Genomic DNA, 9,208 nt, shown 5'->3' with positions numbered 1-9,208 from the left:
CCAGTTGCTCACTTTGCTTAACCTCCTAAATATTTTATAGACTCCTAATGGGGGTGCAAAATGCAGAATTTCCAATTTTTTTTTTACCTACTGCTATTGTAGTCACTAATGAGGAAATATCAGCATTTATTTATGGTACCACAACGCTATATGGTTCCTTCATGAGCTATATAAGTCTAGTACTTTTTACCTCATTTAAAACTTGTTTCAAAGAGACCTTGGGTAAATTTTGCAGATCTGCAGCTGTGAACACAGAGGTGAATCTACTGACATAGCTAGAGCAGATGCTTTTACTGCTGTTCATTAACTTTAGCTCTACTGCCATCAAAATTATATAAGGAACATAAAGGAAATTAAGAAAAAATGACTCATGCAATTTGATTTCTGCTGTGTCATTTCCCACTTCTTTGCTCTTTGTACCTCAGTACGCTGGCAATCAAACAGACTGTTGAGGTCATTGTACAGAAATGAATGGCAAGAGTTCAAAGTTGAAAATGCAATTATCTTTTCCACTGCCAAATAGATTTACAAGAGCAACATCACTGAGATTATAGCAGAGAACTTCCAGCTTTTATTCTGTTTTGATTTGGCAAATATATTTCTTCTTTTTTTTTTCCTTTTCCCTTCCCTTTCCCTTTTTCTTCCCTTTTCCTTTTCCTTCTCTCCTTTCCTTTGCCCTTTTTTTCAACCTTGTCATGAGATTTGATTACATTTGTTTCAGAAATGGGATACATCTCACATGTTCTCCTTGAAACCAATTATTCCCCGTCAAATGTTGTAATTGAATCTTCAGGTAGATATTTATTTTCTCTGGTTTTATACATATTCCCTTCAACAGAAGCCACAGATAAACTTTCTGTTCTTCTACAGGATAAAATATCAAACATAGTAAAACACTCAAATAAGAGAATCGATTCTTTTACTTTCTGCTACAGTGTTGAAGTTTGGAGAAGAATTGATAAAACTGGGAATGGATATAAAAAATCTTATTTGTCCAGTATTCACCTATATGCAGTAGAGCTACCCAATAAGTGTTTGCTTGTATCTGAATAACATTTGCTCATTCATCTATTGGATTATCATAAAAAAATGCAAACTGAACCTTGCAGGTGCTTTCGTAAGTGACGTTTGAGTACATGAAGACTGCAATTGTTCAGAACGATTCAAATAGATAGATGATACAAGAGACAAGAAGAAAGTTTTGGGGTGAGTCTACTATTAAAAATGTTCCAGCAGAAGAAGATACTGTTCTTGAATTTAAATGCACCTCTTTGTTATTGTCTTTACATTGATGAATTTTTTAGTATTTTCCTCTCCCAATTTATGTTTTCCTATTTGTTTTTGAGCGAATCTATTTACAATGCATTTACATTCCTTCAGCAAGTCTCTCTCAAATATTCATTAGTTATTAAATTGCTTTTCCTACATCAATCAGGAGCTAATTGCACTTATTTTGAAAGACCTCATTCAATGCAGTTATGACTGTAACTGCATTAAATTTAGTGGAATTATTTCTGGTTTGTTCCAGTGAATTTGCAAGGACAAACAGCCATACAATCTCTTTTGGACCAGGTAAATTGAAAAACATGGGTGCTTATCTGTTAGATGTTACAAAATGTAAATTCTAGGCATAACATTCAATTTGGAAGCCAGGTGTTAGGACATAAACTCTTTACAAGAACACATGGAAAACTGCTTGAAAAGAATGATCTGTTAAAAAAAAAAGCAACTATCTACTGGATTGGAAAATGTTTTAAAAGGAAATAGTAAGCATGAAAGTATATATAAGCTGACCTTAACTTTGAAGCTTCAACTCTTTTAGCAGAATTGAGGATGCAGAACTTGGAAATAAACTCAAACGTCTTTATATGCAGCTATTAGAGGAGGAGTCTTTTTTTTTTTTTTTTAAAAAAAAAAGGCCTACAATAGCTCAGTAGTTAGAAATTGATCTTATGAAGACGTTGCTTCAGTTTCTTTCTTCAACTGAAAATTTGAATCAAAATTCACATATTAAAAAAACAAGTTTATTTTTTAATAAAGAATAATTAAGAAGTTAGAGAAATAATAAGTGTATGTTTTAGCTTATACTTCAAAATATTCACACTTAGAATAATCATCTTTATTGATCTTATTGGAAGCAGGAAAAAATTCTTTAGGAACTTTGAACATAAAAAGCTGTGGATCACCTCTCAGGGTCATAAACTGACACAGTACTAAAAGATTAACAGTGCTCATTTAAAACGTTTTTGCTTTGCCAGGTATTGCTATCAGCTGCACGCTCAGTGCCATTGAATTTCAAAACTTTATGTTCAGCTAAATCATTTGCAATCACCTTGGTTTTAACTGTACTGCTACCTGTGTGGCAGAATAGAGACATATCAAATAAATCACCATATCTTTCCTTTCAATCATAGCTCTCAGGTTCTTAGGGGACACACAGATGGAAAATGAACAAGTAAAAAGAAAGAAGGAGAAATAAAAAATTCAGGTCTGTTAACACTCATAAATCCTCAGCTTTTCTACAGATTAAAGGCTCAGGCTAAGGGGATAAAGTTAATCTTAAATTTAAGACAAGTCACTTTTCTTTTCCACATCACAATATTTTCTGTAGCAATAAATAAACATTCTTTCACTTGTTCTACTAAAATTTTTCTATGTCAAGTGATCTTTGCGGAGCATTTGTCGAAAATCTTTTAAATTGTTATTCTCAAATTCCTAGTACAAGTCCACACTCTAGAATATTCAAGACACACCACATTGTATATGATAGGCAGAAGAAGGATAGCTATATAAATTAATTATTTAAAAGGAACTAGCATTTACTATTGCTGCTCAAACTTCAGCAAAGCCAAAAGTGGAGTAGCTTTAATATAGATTGCATGAACTATCAAATTTCTGATAGGTGAGCAAAAGAAAAAACAGAGAAATCAGGTTATAACTTTGAAATTTCTTGGTATTTAAAAAAAAAAAAAAAACTTGCAATGAATCAAAACATTAATAATTGAGTTAATTTGTAGACATTGAGGATACTTAGGAGAAGATTTCATTTCTGATACAGCTTTCCTTTTTCCTGTGTGCCTTTTAAAGTTATCTTACTCAAAATGCAAAACACTTTACTCGTTATATTTAAATTTATCTCCTCTAGAATGATTTTAAATTGCATATTAGTTTGGACTGAAAAATGCATATCTAAGTTCTGAACCACCATACAGATCTAATTTTACGTTTGAATTGCATTTCCCAAAAGTCTGGGAGTGTTAAGTTCTGAGATATTAGTGCTAGCATATCCCCAGCCTTTTCACACCAGGGAATTTTAGGAAAAAATTCCCAGCTGTGTTAGCATTGGTTCAGCTGTGTCAGCAGGAGCTTGATGATTTGATCATCTTTCTGGTTTTAATACAGAAGTGAACTGTGCGAATCCATACTCATTAAAATGTTCTTTTCAAGTACAAAAATTAAATGCCTTTATGATTAGTAGGTATTCAAATGCCTTCATTAAAATGACCTAAACCTGCATAATATTTTGTCAGATAACCCAGACAATTTCATAAGGAAATATCATTGTTTTCCTCATGAGACTGTTATTTTTATGACTTCACATTTTGCCACTTGCTTCCATCTTTGAGGTGGAGGAGTCATCATCACTAGGGATGTTTAAGAAACTGGAAATGTTGCACTGAGGACATGGTTAGTTAGCATGGTAGGGGTGGGTTGGTGGTAGGACTAGGTGATCTTAGTAGTCTTTTCCAACCTTGATGATTCTATGATCTTCCTCTATAATGCATCATGGTTTCTTTTTCAAGAAGTGGCTCATTGTAAGAGCTCTTGGGAACAAAGAATTACTGGAGATTATATAAGTAATGGAGAATGAAGACCTATGTGTCTATATTCTATGTTCTTGAATCCTCCAGGCAATATATGAAGAATAGGAGACATTTGACTTTTTGGCATCCTTTTCTCCATAAAAATCAGAAAACCAAGGACTATTAAAAACACTGATGATGGCTAATTTTTAGCCACCTCTGAAGACTTTACTCTGTATTCTAACACATCTGAAACAGTGATATCATGCCTTTAGTCTTTTTTCACAATTTTCTCACGTACCCAAAGCCAGTGATATAAACTGTACCTGAAAACACTTTATAGAACTAAATAATGCAGGCTCACACCTGCTTTCTTTTTAACCCAGCCTTACTGTGCAGCTTTACAGCAAGAAAACAAGAAGGAAAAACCATGATCTGAGATATCTTTTCCCAAACTACACTGAGTTAATCAAATGGAGGAGTCAAGAAAGATGACCCTGAACTTCAGGAGCTTCAAGGAGAAAGGCTCTGTTCTGGTGTTGCTCTGCAAACACGTGAAGCCAAGAAGTCTTGACATGGATCTGATCTACTCACTGCTGGAAATCTCTCTGTTCAGCACTGAATAATGTGAGCTTTGGCAAAACAACAGCCATTTGTGGGAGCCTTGTGGTAATACCATTCTGCACAATGATAACACAGCCTGTGAAGATGGCCCTGGAAAAACAGAAGTCAGTGCCTATGTGCCCCATTTTGCTATCAATCTGATGTTTCATCCTCTTACTGTGCGTGCATACAGAGGCTCTGACAAAACAGAGCAAAACTGAATTAAGTATCAAGTAAGCAGACTGTGTGGCAGATCAGGGAAGCATTTTTGTTCACAACAGTCTTTCCTCAGGTTTTTAATTCCAAGAATATGTTCATTCTTTTCCTCCATGTTTCTCTTAATTTCTCTTAATGGATGTAATAATGTATCCAAATAAAAAACAATCAGCTTGGAGAGACAAATACATCAGAGGACAGTACACTAATTGGAGGCTCAAGGGAATATGTGCCTGTTGCTTTTGCAGTTTGCTCGTTCTGCCATTTTGAGAAAGATACTGCTTACACACTTCGTCCATCTTCAAAACACTTATCCAAAGAAATGTCTTCTCTAAATGTGAGTAGTTCCATAAACTGCAGTGAAACATCTTGACGTTAAATGTGTTTGCTGGAGGGTATGGGTCTTGTGATGATTGCTAAGTGCTTGTATTTTTGTTTATTTCTTCATTTAGCTAATGCAAATTGTTGTACCCTTAATAAGGCAACAAATAACAAATTAATAAAAGAAATCCACATCTAAGACTCAACAAAGTTACAAATTCTTACTTTTATGACCATTCCTTTTCATGCTAGCAAAATGACATGGATAAGGGCTTTTTTTAGGTCTAATGGGCATATCTAAGCTTCTGCCAAACATACTGCATGCCAGATGAACTACTGCCAGATTATAAACTTCGAAGTACTTGTTATCCAGAGGAATAAAAGAGTTTGTTCTCAGACTACAATTTCAATTTTATAACAGTTTTTTTTCTGCCTCACAGAGTAGCTTTGCTGGTAGAAGAGCACCTTCAGTGCTGTTCAAATCTCAGAGATGGATCCAAAATTTCCTGATTACGTAAAGGTTCAGTTTGACCTCAGATGGCTCTGGGCAAGATCAATGTTCTGTTCTGGATCTAACACCAGGGTTTTGCTAGGAAGGTGCCGCATTCATGAGCACAGGGAACAAGCCATGATTTGATCTGACAAAACAAAGGAGGAGAAATGCAGTCTACAGTGATTATGTGAATTAGAATTTAATTAGATATATAAAATATAATGAAAAAGGACAATATCTTGTTTGGACTGGGACCAGCATGGGAAAACTTTTAAGAACATGCATCCTACTCCAGACATTTTCTCTCCTTACTAGCGACATATTTATGAATTGAGATCATAAAGTATTCAGACAGTCATTAACAATCAATGATAAACATGAACGCAGGACTCAGAGTCTGCCTGAAGAAGTAAATTTGAAAAGAATATCCTATAAAATACATTTAGGTCAGTGCTGTAGTTCAAAATGCAGCATATTTCTGGTCAGTCTCAAATTATTTTCAGAAAAGAAAAAAATATTTTATGTTCAACATAAAACATGTAACCTCATATGTTTTAGTCAACTTAAAACAAAATTCAATAACCATTCTGAGCTTTTTAAACCATTCTTAAAAAGTGTTTTGAAAGAAAAATTGAAATGTTTGATTGGTCAAATGTATTGATTGTTTAGGTTTTGTTTTTTCTAAAGCATTTCCTGATATATACCTCACAGAAAAAAAACCAGACCTCAACTTACAAAACAGTTTCAACAGATCTTACATTTTTAGTGGAAAAATATCTTGAAAAGGTAATATATCCTACGTCACTGAGGAACATCAGTATGCAGAACTGATATGAAATCTACATAATCGGTTTCACTTCAAATCACATTTTCATGAAGTAGGCCTCTTTAAGAAACAGTTTTAAGAGGTATTCACTGATGTCTTACAAACATATATCGGCTTTAAGCTGTATTTTTATCTCTGTCTATCCTCAGGAAAACTCTTATTTCCTAAAGTACACATTATCCTATGGTACATACTATTCTTCATATATGTAAAGAGTGTATCAATTCTATTATTTCAGCAGTCACAAGTTAGGTGGGAGATGCTGCTTTGATACTACTCACCTGCGTGATTTAAAGCAAATCAGCCTGCAGTGCTGCTTTTCTGCTTACAATGGCAGGTCTTTGTGAAGAAATTGTCTTTCACATAGTATTTATATATTGCCTCTCAGCTGAGACCTCCAGATGCTACTATAACATAAAGATTAAATAGCAGTGCTATCTGTTAAATAATGAATCCTGAAAGCATGCCGATGAGGCATCCATTTGGGATGAGAAGACTAAGCAGAGAGATTAAATAACTTTCCCAATGTCATATGGTTCATTATTGCCAGAGAGAGGTTCACAAGTACCCGAGACTTGCATTCAGAGCAAGGGTGCATTGGAAGACTCCGCTTAGCCTCGCAGTCTTTATGCTGGAGTAACACAATATTGCTGTGTTGTATCAGTTATCTGAAGATGGTGACAACTTCAGGCCAAATGGGATCTAGTGGTCACCTGAGAAGAACACATGCAGAATTGGGCCTCCACCACTCTACAAATGCAAAACTAGTCTAGAAATACAGAGGAAGTGGTATCAGGAGCTATTTCTATACTAATATACATGCTAGGGAGCATTCCTGGGCACTAGGCATAAGTTGCGTAACTCCTGAACAGCCCTATCTGTTCCTGGCCAAGGCTGCCCAGCAGTCTCCCAAAAGGCTCTTGACCAAGGCTCATGAGCTGTCAGGAGTCAGGAGTCCTTCCCAGTTCAGTTTGCCTACTGGCAAGTACCCAACTCTGGAGGATAAGAGGTGTGTGTAAGGACACATACCATCTCATGCCACTTGAACTCAGTGACAGAGATCTGTCCTATGCATGATAAATCTTCTCATTCATCTACCAGCACTAAGAAAAACTACTGAACTCAGTCCTGCATTTATGATACTTTAAAATTCAGGCCATATTTGGATGCAAAAATCTTTCCTTTTAAGCTCACTGTGCTGATTGGAGAATTGCTACTCCATCTCTCTCCAGCTGACCTCCAATGGCTCTCAAATATCTCTCACAACCAAAATAGAGCTACTTGCACCTCAGGGCCAGACCTGGCTGTCCTGCTAACTGTGCATGGTAGTGCATGGTGGTAAATCGAGCTGCCCTTTGTTGCAAAATACTCCTTCAAGTGAGTGCTCGTGTATGCTCTGGCCGCTGCCAACCCCAGGCAGTTGCTTGGCAACATCAGCAACTTCAATATTCACTTACTGAGGGTTAGGTAATCAGCTCACCAATGGGTCTTTAGCCAGTTAATTTCCTTTGCCATTTGCAGCAGAGGATAAAGGGAATCTGTAGTATCTTGGTGATATTTCTAAACAACTGCCTGAAGACATTCTTTTGTTACAAATTGAATTCCTCTGTTTCATCTGACAGGTCCTTTAACCCTAGTCAGTGCTTTTGTGTTTGGGAATAAACAGAGTGAACACCTGAGATGCTGCTGCTTCTATTTGCACATCAACATACCAAGCAATGCACTATCTTGTAATCGGGGGCTATGTGCCTGATGTTGCATAGGATGCAAACTTCAGCCAGTATGTGCTGGACAAAGACAAGCAGTGCAAACTGAACCGTGCTGAAGGATAAGTAACTATCCTATTTTCTGACTGTATTGATGATATTGTTGGAAAGAGTGACACTTTGAGATTTACATGACATCTTCATCTAAAGAATGAAAGAAAGTCTGAGCTGGCAGACTCACCCCTCCACCCCCACAACACACCTCTTTTCATAGAAAAGAATTAGCACTATGGGATACATATCTTCTGCACTCCTTTTGGTGAAATAAACTAATTGATCATCCTGTAACCATTTGCAAAAAAATGGCTCAAAGGCATGCAGAGTGCTCTGTGATCTCTTGCTGTAGGTTTGCATGGGAAAATTTCATTATGTCATGAGTGGGGTTTTGTGTGTGATGCTAATACTGGATAATTCAATCCACTCAAGACACACAGATATGCACACATAGCAGGTGGTAAGCAAACTTCCTATAAAGGAAGGAAACCAAATGAAGGAGCAACAGAGAGGAAGAACTGCATATAACCATCTAGTCTGAGTTACTCTTGCTCTCTTCATAAGTCAGTGGATAGGATGAATGGCGTGCCCTAGAGTGAAGGAACCTGTCTCTCATTCCTGGCCACAGAGGGAGGCTAAATGAGGACTTCAGGCTGCACACCTAACCTTGAGCAGCTAATATTAGCCAAGCTGATTTCTATCCAAATTTCCGTAGGCAACATATCAATCTTTGTTATGCCAAACTAGTTTTTTTCAGACAAAGGTCAGTGGAGAAAGAAAGAGTAAAGCTTTCTGAGATATCTGCTGCCTTTGTCTGACCTCATGACTCCAGCATAAACAGATACCTGAAGGTTTGAAGAACAGTATATTTCAATTGGGTCAAATGGATCAACATTTGTGACTGGCTGTAAAGTCTGGGCTCTGTTCAGAATTTGGGCCTTATGTATTTGAATAATACAAATGAAATTAAGAACTGCTGTAGCGAGTCAAATTAAAAGTCCATTGATCCATGTCTCTTCCTTCCAGCAGTGGCAAAGAGCAGGTGTCTAGGAAAAAGATGCAACAATATGATACAGTTATAATATATGACAGCTAGAAGTTTAAAGACTTACTTGGTCAGAGACTCTATCCATATGTTTGTGTTTAGGAATTATTGATGGCCTTTTCTTCCAGGGCAATTTTTTTT

At 36.4% G+C, this 9,208-nt stretch overlaps 1 long non-coding RNA gene across 1 annotated transcript in view; it reads right to left on the bottom strand.

Annotated features, from left to right (window-relative positions):
• Nucleotides 1-3,373: 3,373 nt before the first annotated feature.
• Nucleotides 3,374-9,208, bottom strand: part of LOC124417906 — a 28,798-nt gene continuing 22,963 nt past the window's right edge. The window contains exon 3 of the long non-coding RNA XR_006939079.1: nucleotides 3,374-9,068. This is a non-coding gene — a long non-coding RNA (uncharacterized LOC124417906). The remainder of the gene's footprint in view (nucleotides 9,069-9,208) is intronic.

This window comes from Gallus gallus, chromosome 4 (genome assembly GCF_016699485.2).
Source record: "Gallus gallus isolate bGalGal1 chromosome 4, bGalGal1.mat.broiler.GRCg7b, whole genome shotgun sequence".
Classification (NCBI taxonomy): Eukaryota; Metazoa; Chordata; class Aves; order Galliformes; family Phasianidae; genus Gallus; species Gallus gallus.
Note: the sequence above shows the minus strand (reverse complement) of the source record. Positions and strands in the feature narration are given on the sequence as shown.